Here is an 11,922-nt window from a genome sequence, read left to right as displayed (position 1 = left end):
GACCGGAAAGAAACCAAGTGTCAGACACTTGAAGATTTGGGGTTGTCCAGCACACGTTAAAAGAACGAGTGCAGACAAGTTGGAATCTAAGACCAGTCGTTGCCTATTTGTAGGCTACCCAAAAGGCTCTGTAGGTTACCTTTTCTATGACCCAAGTGAGCAGAAAGTGTTCTGCAGTCGAAATGCACAATTCTTGGAAACCGACTATATCCTGGACACCCATCGTCAGGAAGTTGTTCTTGATGAGGAGAGCTCAGGAGCAGTGGGAGATGTCCCACAAGTTCCAGGTAGTGACCAACTTAGAAGATCCACTCGGGCATCCAGGCCACCAGTCCGTTATGGTTATGACCAGGATAGTTACCTGGTGGAAACCTTGACTAGTGAGGAGGATCCCGTGACTTACGCGGAAGTTATGTTGGACATAGATTCCCAGAAGTGGGTGGAGGCCATGAGGGCAGAGATGGACTCAATGGAGACCAATGGAGTCTGGACTCTAGTAGATCCGCCCTCCGGGGTAAAGGCAATCGGTTGCAAATGGATTTACAAGAGGAAGAAGGGCCCCGATGGTAAAGTTGAGACCTTCAAGGCTCGTCTGGTGGCGAAAGGGTACACTCAGAAAGAGGGCATCGATTATGAGGAAACCTTTTCGCCTGTGTCCATGCTTAAATCCATTAGGATCCTGCTAGCTGTAGCAACATAGCATGATTATGAGATTTGGCAGATGGATGTCAAAACTGCATTCCTGAATGGAGATCTTACTGAAAATATCTATATGCAGCAGCCGCAAGGCTTCATTGCTGCAGGTCAGGAAAACATGGTATGTAAACTTAACAGATCCATTTATGGGCTTAAGCATGCTTCTAGAAGTTGGAACATCCGTTTTAACTCTGCTGTCAAATCGTTTGACTTCGAGCAGAATCCGGATGAACCCTGTGTCTACAGGAAGTACAGTGGGGATAAGGTTACCTTCTTGGTTCTGTATGTAGATGACATTCTACTCATTGGGAATGATGTAAGAATGTTAACTACGGTGAAAGTATGGCTTTCGCAGCAATTCTCCATGAAAGATCTTGGAGAAGCCTCCTATATACTGGGTCTTCGACTCTATAGAGATAGATCGAAGCAGATAATAGGATTATCCCAATCTGCTTACATTGACAAAATAGTCAAAAGATACAGCATGGAAAACTCCAAGAAAGGAAATGTTCCTTTCAGGCACGGAGTCACTCTCTCCAAGAAGATGTCTCCCTAGACTTCTGAGGAGATTGATGGCATGAAAGACGTTCCTTATGCCTCAGCCGTAGGGAGCATCATGTATGCCATGCTGTACACTCGTCCTGACATAGCTCAGGCAGTGAGTGTAGTAAGCAGATTTCAGGCCAACCCAGGGCAGGAGCATTGGACTGCTGTGAAAAACATACTTAAGTACCTTCGAAGGACAAAAGAGTTTTGTCTGGTGTTCGACGGTAGCTCACTACAGATCCAGGGGTTTACAGATGCCGATTTCCAGTCAGACCCAGATGATAGAAAGTCTACATCTGGATATGTTTACACGATAGGATCGTGTGCTGTTTGCTGGAAAAGCAGCAAACAGGGGTCCACTACAGACTCCACGACCGAGGCCGAATACATTGCCGCAAGTGAGGCTGCCAAAGAAGCTGTGTGGATGAAGAAGTTCGTTCACGAGTTGGGAGTTGTTCCATCCAGCACATCACCCATCCCATTGTTGTGTGACAACAATGGAGCCATTGCTCATGCTAAGGAGCCACGAGCCCACTCGAAGTCGAAGCACATCGAGAGGAAATACCATGTATTGCGGGAGATTGTTGGTAGAGGGGACGTCCTGATTCAGAAGGTAGCGTCAGCGGAAAATGTAGCAGACCCATTGACAAAGCCACTATCACAGAAAGCGTTTGAGAAACACGTGGAAAGAATGGGACTCCGGCTTGTACCTGATTGGACCTAAGTGCAAGTGGGAGCTGTTAGACAGTTTTGTATGCCCTTAGCTTCAATCAGAATGATGTACTTTATGAGTTTATTGTAAATGAATAAAGATACATATTTGATTCATGTTCCCTTGGGCTTAGACCCTATCCACTTAGAGAGTCCAAGATCTAAATAAGATTTAGATCTGGAAACCTCCTAATCAGATTAGGAGATGGCTGATCTGATCTCCAGATAAGATAAGGATTATCCCTTATCACTTAAAGGGACTTCTAAACCAAATATGATTTGGATTAGCAAACTCCTAATCTGATTAGGAGCTGATCCCTTTAAGACTATAAAAGAAGAAGGGGGCGGCAGCCTTTAGAGACACAATACACACAGATCATCAGGTTTCTTTGGTGCTGAAATCTAGAAGAGAGAATTCTGCTCCCTGCAAATACTCTCTTGCCGCCTTCCTGTTCTTGCCGCCCTGTTTTCCAGTTCGATCTCCACTTGTGGGAGAAGTCAAGATTGGATCTTGACATCAGTCCTTTGAGAAAGGATTGAAAGGAAGTTGTGCTCACGTGCCATCTTGCTGATTCTTACGAAGGACAGATTTCTTGGAGAAGAACACTGCTGATTCTGCTCCACCTGCACTGCGCCATCTTCAGTGGGAGCAGTCTTTGGATCCTTCCTTGGGCGTGAACACCTTCGTTGGGAGATATTACTTCTCCGTATCAGGTATAATCCTTCCCACTTCTTTTTGGTTCAGATCTGGTTCAGTTTATGGTTCAGAATTGATCCTTGAAAATATGATTTTCTAAATGGGGAATACGATTCCCAGTTGAAGGGAGAGAAAAATTTTTGAAATTCGCCCCTTATTCCGCAATCTTTTGGGCGTCCATAGGATGGATCTCTCATCCCTTCAGCTTTCTTATTCTTTTAATTTTAGTTATTAAATTTTCCCACTCAATTATAGTATCAATTTGGCTAAGAGATTATTGTTTAGCTCGCTATGGGATTCGACCTAATACCACTTTTACTACAAATATTTTAATGTGGGACTAGTACTAATTTTGAGGGCTTCGAAAACCCGTCAATAACCATCAAGACAACAGTAATGAGATTTGACAGCTAGTCTTTCAAGCATTTGATCGATAAAAGGGAGTGGGAAGTGATCTTTTTGGGTTAACGAATTCAGCTTCCGGTAATCTATACACACCCGCCAGCCATTTTGAATTCGGGTAGGCACTAACTCACCATCTTGATTTTCGACTACAGTTATACCTGTTTTCTTTGGGACTACTTGTACCAGACTTACCCATTTGCTATCTGAAATGGGATAGATTATCCCGGCATCTAGAAGTTTTAAAACATTTTTCTTCACTACCTCCATCAGCGGTGGGTTTAATAGGCGTTGGGCTCCGATTGCTGGTTTGGAGTCTTCTTCCAAGAGTATTTTGTGCATACAGGTAGATGGGCTTATCCCCTTGATATCAGCTACAGTCCATCTGATCGCTTCCTTGCATTCCTTATGTGCTTGAATCAGTTTCGTTTCTTTCAATGCATCGAGTTTGGAGAAAACTATCACGGGTAGTGTCTCTCCCTTGCCTAGGAATATGTACTTAAGGTGCTTTGGTAATGATTTCAGCTCCAGCTGCGGTGCCTGCACAATAGATGGAAAGAGTCTTATGTGTGATAGGGGTAAATTAATGAATGAAGAATTGTGAGCAAATTCAAAAGAGTTCAGTTCAGAAGTCAAAGTTTGCAGTCCCGAATTCAGCATAAACTTCTGCTATACTCGTTGCAGTCGATCAGGCCCATTGTTAAGTGCAACTTTCAGTGTGTCTTCATCATCTAGCTCAAAAGTTTGCTGCACTAAAGAGTCAATAATGTCTATAGAAAAAATGGAATGTGCATCATTAGGGTATCTCATAGCATCATAGATATTAAATTTAATAATTTCACCATCGAATTCCATGGTAAGTGTCCCCTTATGCACATCGATTTTTGTTTTGGTCGTCTTAAGAAAGGGTCTTCCCAGCAAAATTGGAGTCGAGTTGGAAGAATTTGTTAGACAGTTTTGTATGCCCTTAGCTTCAATCCGATTTGATGTACTTTTGTTATTTAGTGGAAATAAATAAAGTGCATGTTTGATTCATGTTGTTTGGTTTAATTCTGTGTAAGACCCTAAAACTGGACACTTATAGAGACTCGTGTTAGTTTTAAATGTTCACAACCATTGGATAAGTCTGTGGAGATTTATCCTGCCAAGGCTGATACTGGTGTGCCACCAAGTGTTGGGATGGCCTGTCTCGGCCAACAGGGTAGGACCCAAGGCACATGCAGTATGGGATTACTCGAATCCTTGAACCGGACCAGATTTCTAGTATTGCCCTGGACCTTGGAGATAGATGGGCAAACTAGAAAGTTACACCAGACCCCTAGACTCAATTATGACACTTCACTAGGTGTCGGATCGGGCTGTCTTTGATATGCCAATCAGTGAGATCCTTAGATGGGGATCAAAACCTGGGTATGTTGGGACAGTCTGAGAATTCATCTGAGTGGGTGATCATAGTGACAGGATCAGCCCCTTTGTCGGACAAAGGTAATAATCGGGAATGCACTCTCTCTGATGGAAACCAAACTGCCAGCAGTTGATTTCAAATCGTTGGAATTTTGTTTTTCAAAATTAATATATTTATATATATATGTACGGTTTCAAAATGTTTGCAAATGGTTTAAATTCCCGGGATCCATGTGAGTGGAGAGTGCGGCACTGTTCCTTGCAGCCGAGGGAGAGGTCCTCTCATGTCGGGCAGTGCCTGATCATTAAGGGATGAGAGGTTAAGTGTAAGACCATTTAGGATAATACCTGATGGGCTAATCTTGCACCTGCCCACAGTCCCTGGGTTTTTACAAGATGGCTTGGCCCAGGGACCACTTAATGTAAGTGTTGGGCCCATAGGGTCCATGTGATGGACTCAAGGGTTCATTGAGTTTTTCAGTGAATTCGGCTGGGCCTTGTAATAAAGGCTGGGCCGAACCCATGTGGCTGGTGTGTAGATCAATGCTTGGGTCCCATGCCATACAAAGAAGTCCAACTGGGCAGCAGATTGGAAACTAGTTAAACACTGAACACTTAATGGGCCAAAAGCCCATTTCGAGCTGGGCTGATATGATCACCCATCTATGGGGCGAATCTGAGATTAATGTTAGTAAAAGGATAAGGCCTTTAACATTATCCACTCTAGGAGACCAAATTCAAAACAGATTTGAATCTGGTAACCTCCTAATAAGATCAAGAGTAAGCTAACTTAATCTGAAGATAGGATTAAGATAATCCCCTATCCAAATACCAATTTGGATTGGGATAACTCCTAATTAGGAGGTTTCTTAATCAAGAAGAAAGGAGGAGAAACCCAAGAGAAAAATATCAGATTTCGAACCAAGGGTTTTAGTCAAGAAAACCCCCTGCGAACAGAGATTAGATCTCATACAAAACTCAAGAGAGAAGAGAAGCAGTTCAGCCATCTTCGTCCCAGGAGTTCTCCTCCAGCCACCACCATTCCCTCTTGCAAGATTTGATCTTTGCAGCAATAGGGAGTCAAAAATCAGTTCTTGACATTAGTCTTGCGAAAAAGACTAAGAACGATTCAGTGTTCAGAGTTTTCAGAGGATTCTTGCGAAGGATCCAGTGTGTAGGATGCACCCTGCTGGTTTTGTTCCATCCACAGTTGTGTCATCTTCAGCAGGAGTGGAACTTGGTTTTTTCTTTGGGCGTGAACATCAACTTTGGGAGATATTGCTTCTCCGGATCAGGTATATTCCTCCATTTTGCTTTTTGGTTAAGATCTGGTTCGATCATGGTTCAAGTAAGATCCTTGAATATAGTATTCTAAATTCAGGGAATATGATTCCCAGTTTGGAGAAGGTAGGAAAATTTTTAAAATTCGCCCACCCATTCCGCAACTTTTTGGCGTCCATTAGATGGATCCTACCATTCTTTCAGAATTATCTTCTTCTGTGTCGATCACATAAAAATCGGCAAGAAAGACCAAATTATTAACTTAGACTATAACGTCCTCCAAGACTCCCTTCGGGTATGTAGTAGATCGAAGCTCCTAGGTCTACCATAGCTTTTTCGATCTGGACATTTCCTATTTTACCGGGAATGGTGAACATACCTAGATCCTTGCATTTAGGGGGTAGTCTTTTCTAGAGAATGGCTGAAACATTTTCTCCTATATGGACTTTCTCATCGCCTTTCAGCCTTCTCTTAGTAGTGCACAGCTCCTTGAGGAATTTGGCATAGCGGGGCACTTGCTTAATAGCATCAAGGAGGGGGATGTTTACCTCAACTTTGCGAAATGTCTCGAGAATGTCCTTGTCTTGCTCCTCCTTAGATCTCGCAAATCGGCTAGGAAAAGGTGGAGTGATGACTATGGCTTGGGGTGGCTTTCTGCTTGAATCCATTTGGGGAGATGGTGTCTCCTTTTTGGTTGTATCCTTGGATGCTTCTTGATTGGGTTCATTCAGCTCCTTCCCGCTTCTCAATGTGATAGTGCTAGCATTCTATTTCGGGTTGGTCGTGGTCTGGGAAGGTAGCCTCCCTAATGATTGGGATTCCATTCGACTCATAGCTGTTGCTAACTGGCTGACCTGTTCTGCAGGTTTCAGATGCTTGTCCTCGTTTCCTGTTGAAATTGTTGAGCATTAGCTGCAAGGGCTTTCATAATTTCATCGAGAGACATACCTGGATTGGAAGAGGATGAATATGGTGGAACCGATGGCCTAGCTTGATGTTGATGTTGGAAGCCGAAGGGCTTGGTTCCATAGTTAAGGTTGGGATGATTCCTCCATCCTGCATTGTAGGTATTCGAGTAGGGATCGTATCTCTTTTGTGAGAATCCTCCAACAGCATTAGCTTGTTCGTAAGGTTCATCTTGAAGCGTAGGGCACATGTCAGTTGGATGTCTCGGAGTTGAACAAATCCCGCAAGCCTTCACTGTTTGTGTATTACCTGTGGCCAATTGACAGACAAGAGAGGTCAGACTTGTAATTTTTTGTTCTAGGGAGGAGATGTCTACCTCGTTAGCATGGGTTGCTGGAGGGTTGAGCCTATAGCCGAACTGTTGAGAGTTGGCTACCATGTTTGAGATCAATTCTCTTGCTTGTGTAGGAGTTTTTTTCACCAACACTCCTCCGCTTGCTACATCGATCATACTCCTATCCATTGGTAGTAACCCTTCGTAAAAATATTGGACAAGGAGCTGGTCTGGAATTTGTTGTTGCGGACAGCTGGCACATAGTTGCTTGAATATCTCCCAGTATTCGTAGAGAGTTTCCCCACTTAATTGTCTTATGCCACAGATCTCCTTCTTGATGTTAGCCGCTCGGGAAGCAGGGAAGAACTTTCTCAAGGAATTGCCTTTTCATATCATTCCATGTGGTGATGGAACCGGAGGGTAGGTAGTAAAGCCAATCCTTAGCTTTATCAGCTAATGAGAAAGGAAAGACGTGCAGTTTGATCTGTTCCTCGGTGACACCTTGAGGATTCATGCTTGAGCATACTACATGGAATTCTTTTAGGTGTTTGTGAGGGTCTTCGCCTGTAAGTCCACGAAAAGTAGGGAGTAAGTGTATAAGACCAGATTTGAGTTCGAAGGGTACCACTAGATCTGCATATTCGATGCAGAGAGGTTGTTGGTGCAGATCCAGTGCGGCTAGTTCTCTAAGGGTTCTCTTTTCATTATTGCCCATGACCTCTTCTTCAGGATGGTTGGATGGCTCAACGATTTCTGCAGCCGACTTCACCCCGAAAGTTGGGAGTGATGCTGCTTGGTTGTAGCGTTGCTTGGCTTCTTTCCTCAAACGGTGAACTGTGTTCTTGATCTCAGGGTCGTAGGGGAGTTCACCTACACGAGAAGAGCGAGGCATAAACCAAACAAAAGGAAATAAACCTACTTAGGACGCCAATCCCCGGCAACGGCGCCAAAATTTGGTGTGTGCCGAACCCAACCAAAGATAAATAGTCTTGCTCTGGGTTAATAATTTGCAGATAGTGATGAGCAAGGTCGTTCTCGACAGGGATTGGGTAGATTTATTTCCAAGTAGATGGATTAAGGGGGATTTGTAAAGCTAAGGAAAACAAGTAAATAGCAGAAAATAACAGAAAACAAAAGATTAAATCGATGGGAGAAAACTTCCGGTTGAAGGGACAAGTTCAGCTTTGATTCGTAGCATTGATCCTTGATGCAAAGATAGATTCATATGTTTATGAATAAATTGGTTATAGCTATTAACAAGCTCTAATAGCCAGCCTCTACTCTTATTATTCAACAACCAAAACAAGCTCTTTGATTGCTTCCCTTATTAATAGGCAGTCCTAAACAAGCTCGTAGGATTTAACCTATTAATAGCATTAAGAGGGGAGAGACCCAATTCTGGTCAGTGATCTCACAAGCTCGGACCGTTTAAACCAGATCATGCATTTTCCTAACATGGATTGAAATCCTTTTTGCAATCAATTTATGTTAGTTGCCACCATGATCGAACCCACCTGTCATATACGAAACTGGGGGTTTAATCAGCCATAGATTATTTTCAATGAATAAGCAAGGGGCCTTTCTTGCTTAGTCAACAAAAATAATCCTCACAGTTAATTTGCTAAAAACATATGAATACCCATAAACAATGAACTAAAATAAAAATCAATTAGATCTCACAATGCTTACAGAATCAAGGCTTCCCAAACCCTTCAACCAGAAATAAAAACTTACAGACACTTCATGATGAAATCGTAGCTTCCAGATGAGAAAGGGGGGTGAACTCTTGCTTCCTTCTTGGTTGCTGATTTCTCTCTCTGAAGACCGAAGCTCTCTTGGAGGAATTGATGCCTTGGGTTCTGGTCTGCCCCAGCTTTATATAGATTTGGGGAGAGGGCTGCCTTCCAACTCCCTTAAGGAGATTATCCTCAAACTGGAAAGTCCTAGTCTAATTTGAACTTATCCTACCTAACTCTTATCTCTTATGTTTTTAGGATTACAATTTGAGAATTTTGTTGGATAGTTTTGTATGCCCTTAGCTTTAATCAGAATGATGTACTTTATGAGTTTATTGTAAATGAATAAAAGTGCATATTTGATTCATGTTCCCTTGGTATGTTTCTGTGTAATACCCTTAAACTGGACACTTAAGGAGACTCGTGTTAGTATAGAACGTTCATAGCCAGTGGGTCGGTTTGGGGAGACCTATCCTAATAAGGCTGACACTATTGTGCCACCAAGTCGGTTGGGGTGGTCTGTCTCAGCTGCCAGGGTGAGACCCTAGGCACATACAGTGCAGGATTAATTGAATCTTTGAACTAGACCAGATTTCCAGTATTGCCCTGGACCTTGGAGACTGATGGGCAAAACTGAAAAGTTACACCCGACCCATAGACTCGATTATGATATTGCACTAGGTATCAGATTGGGCTGTCTTTGATGTACCAATCAGTGAGATCCTTAGCGGGGGTCAAAACCTGGGTATGTTGGGACAGTATGAGAATTCATCTAAGTGGGTGATCATATTGACAGGATCAGCCCCTTCGTCGGACAAAGGTAATGATCGGGGATGCACTCTCACTGATGGAAACCAAGACTGCTGGCAGCCGATTTCAATCGTTGAGATTTGTTTTGCAAAGTATATTTTATATGAGATATAAAATTATATATATTATGGTTTTTAAAATATTTGCAAAATGTTTTAATTCCAAGGATCCAAATAATTAGAGAGTGCAACACTGTTCCTTGTAGCCGAGGGAGAGGTCCTCTTTTGTCGGGCAGTGTATGATCATTATGGGCTGAGAGGTTAAGTGTAACACCATTGATCATTATGGGCTGAGAGGTTAAGTGTAACACCATTGATCATTATGGGCTGAGAGGTTAAGTGTAAGACCATTGATCATAATACCTGATGGGCTAATCTTGCATCTGCCCACAGTCCCTAGGTGTTACAAGGTGGCTTGGCCCAGGGACCACTTAGGGTAAGTGTTGGGCCCATAGAGCCCATTTGATGGGTTTCAGGGGGTGCACTATCCATAACAGTGTATTCGGCCAGGCCTTGTAACAAAGGCTGGTTTGAACCCATGTGGCCGATGTGTAGATCAATGCTTGGGTCCCACGCCATACAAGGAATGATGACAAGCTGAAGGGCCCAAACAACGGAACCTTATGTTGGTCTTAACCTTTGAAAAGTTGGATAAGGTAGCCAAGAATCCTGCCCCGGATCGTCCGGGAGATAGGGCTTCTGAGGCCCAGAGAAGAGAATACCAAGAATGGGAGGAGAAAAACTCCCTTACCCACTACTATATCATTGCCTCCTTGGACAACCCAATACAGAGGCAGTTCAATCAGATCGAACTTGCCAGAGACGTATTGGACAGTCTCAAGACAATGTATGAAGAGCATAATCGTTCTACTCGGTAGAAGGTCTTAAAACAGTTCATGACCGCACAGATGTCCAAGGGCCAACAAGTTCAAGACCATTGTCTCCGGATGATGGGTTATATCAACGAACTGGAGGCTCTTCGATCCGGACTGGATCTGGTAACAAAGATCGATGCTATCCTCAACTCTCTGCCTCCATCCTTTAATTCATTCATCATGAACTACAACATGAACAAGCTGAACGTCAGCTTGCAGGAACTCAGCAATATGTTGCAGAGGACGGAAGAATTGATTAAAAAGGATGAGCCCATTGCCATGCTTATTGAAACTAGTAAATCGGGCAAGAAAAGGAAGGCAAAGAGAAAGCCCCAGAAGAAGGTTTCCAAACCCAAGAAATAGAGGAAGGACAAGGCATCAGATGCCTGTCATTTTTGCATGAAGACCGGCCAATGGAAAAGGAACTGTCCTGCCTACCTGGAATCCAAGAAAGGTAATCTCGAAACTTGTGTTATAGAAACCAACTTATTGGTAGCTTTTGCATCCTGGTGTATTGACTCCGGGGCTTCAACTCATGCGTGTAACTCACTGCAGGGGTTCAAAGCAAGCAGAAGGCTGAGTGAAGAAGAAGTCACGCTCTACTTGGGGACTACTGCAACTGTTGCAGCCACGGCCATAGGAACCGTGGAGTTACTTTTTAGAGAAGGAACAATTGTACTGAAAGATTGTCTTTATGTACAAAATTTAAGAAGAAATTTGATTTCTATCTCAAAACTATGTGCAGATGGTTATTCTGTCTTCTTTAGTAATATGATTACTATTAAAAGAAATAACAAATTCATCGCATATGGGGAACTGGAGAACGGTCTCTATGTTCTACATCCTTCTCTAGAAACTAACATAACTGAAACTACGTCGGCTGAAATCCCCAAGAAGAGAGCCCATAATACAGTTAATCCCACGTGTCTGTGGCATTACCAACTTGGCCACATCGGTGTTGACCGAATCACAAGGTTGGTAAAGGACCCGGTAAGGGTTGGTTTGGCATAGTACATCATAGTCCTTGGTTCGGCCATCTCTTCAATTTCAGCTCTAACTTGTCTAGCAGCTCTTAGGTGGATGCAGAGGGTTCTTTCAATCTTTGGGTCATAAGGGACATCCTCCGGTTCAGGTCTGCTTGTCATAAACTGTACAAGTCAAAGCAAGAAAAAGACTAATGTACTCAAATCAGAAATGTAGATAATTAAACAATTAACAATCCTAATCTAGCAGCAAATTACAAGGCAAAAGACTGAATGTTATTTAAGAAGTCAAAGCTTTAAACACAATAACAATCAGCAGACTGAATATAGGCAGATCTGAAATCTGATATACCAGCTTGAAATTAGAGAAGTAGCCTATCAACTCTAGCAGATTGCACACTTGAAGCAAGAAGAGCATCCTAACATAGAGACAATCGGCAAGAAGAAGAAAAAAAAAATCTGATTTCAGCAATGAAGATCAATATACACAGATCTGAAAATCAGCCTAAGATTTTTCTATGTGCTCAGATCTGATTTCTGTA

Source organism: Nelumbo nucifera, chromosome 7, assembly GCF_055504915.1.
Source record: "Nelumbo nucifera cultivar China Antique chromosome 7, China Antique-T2T, whole genome shotgun sequence".
Lineage (NCBI taxonomy): Eukaryota > Viridiplantae > Streptophyta > Magnoliopsida > Proteales > Nelumbonaceae > Nelumbo > Nelumbo nucifera.
This window is presented reverse-complemented; position numbering follows the sequence as displayed.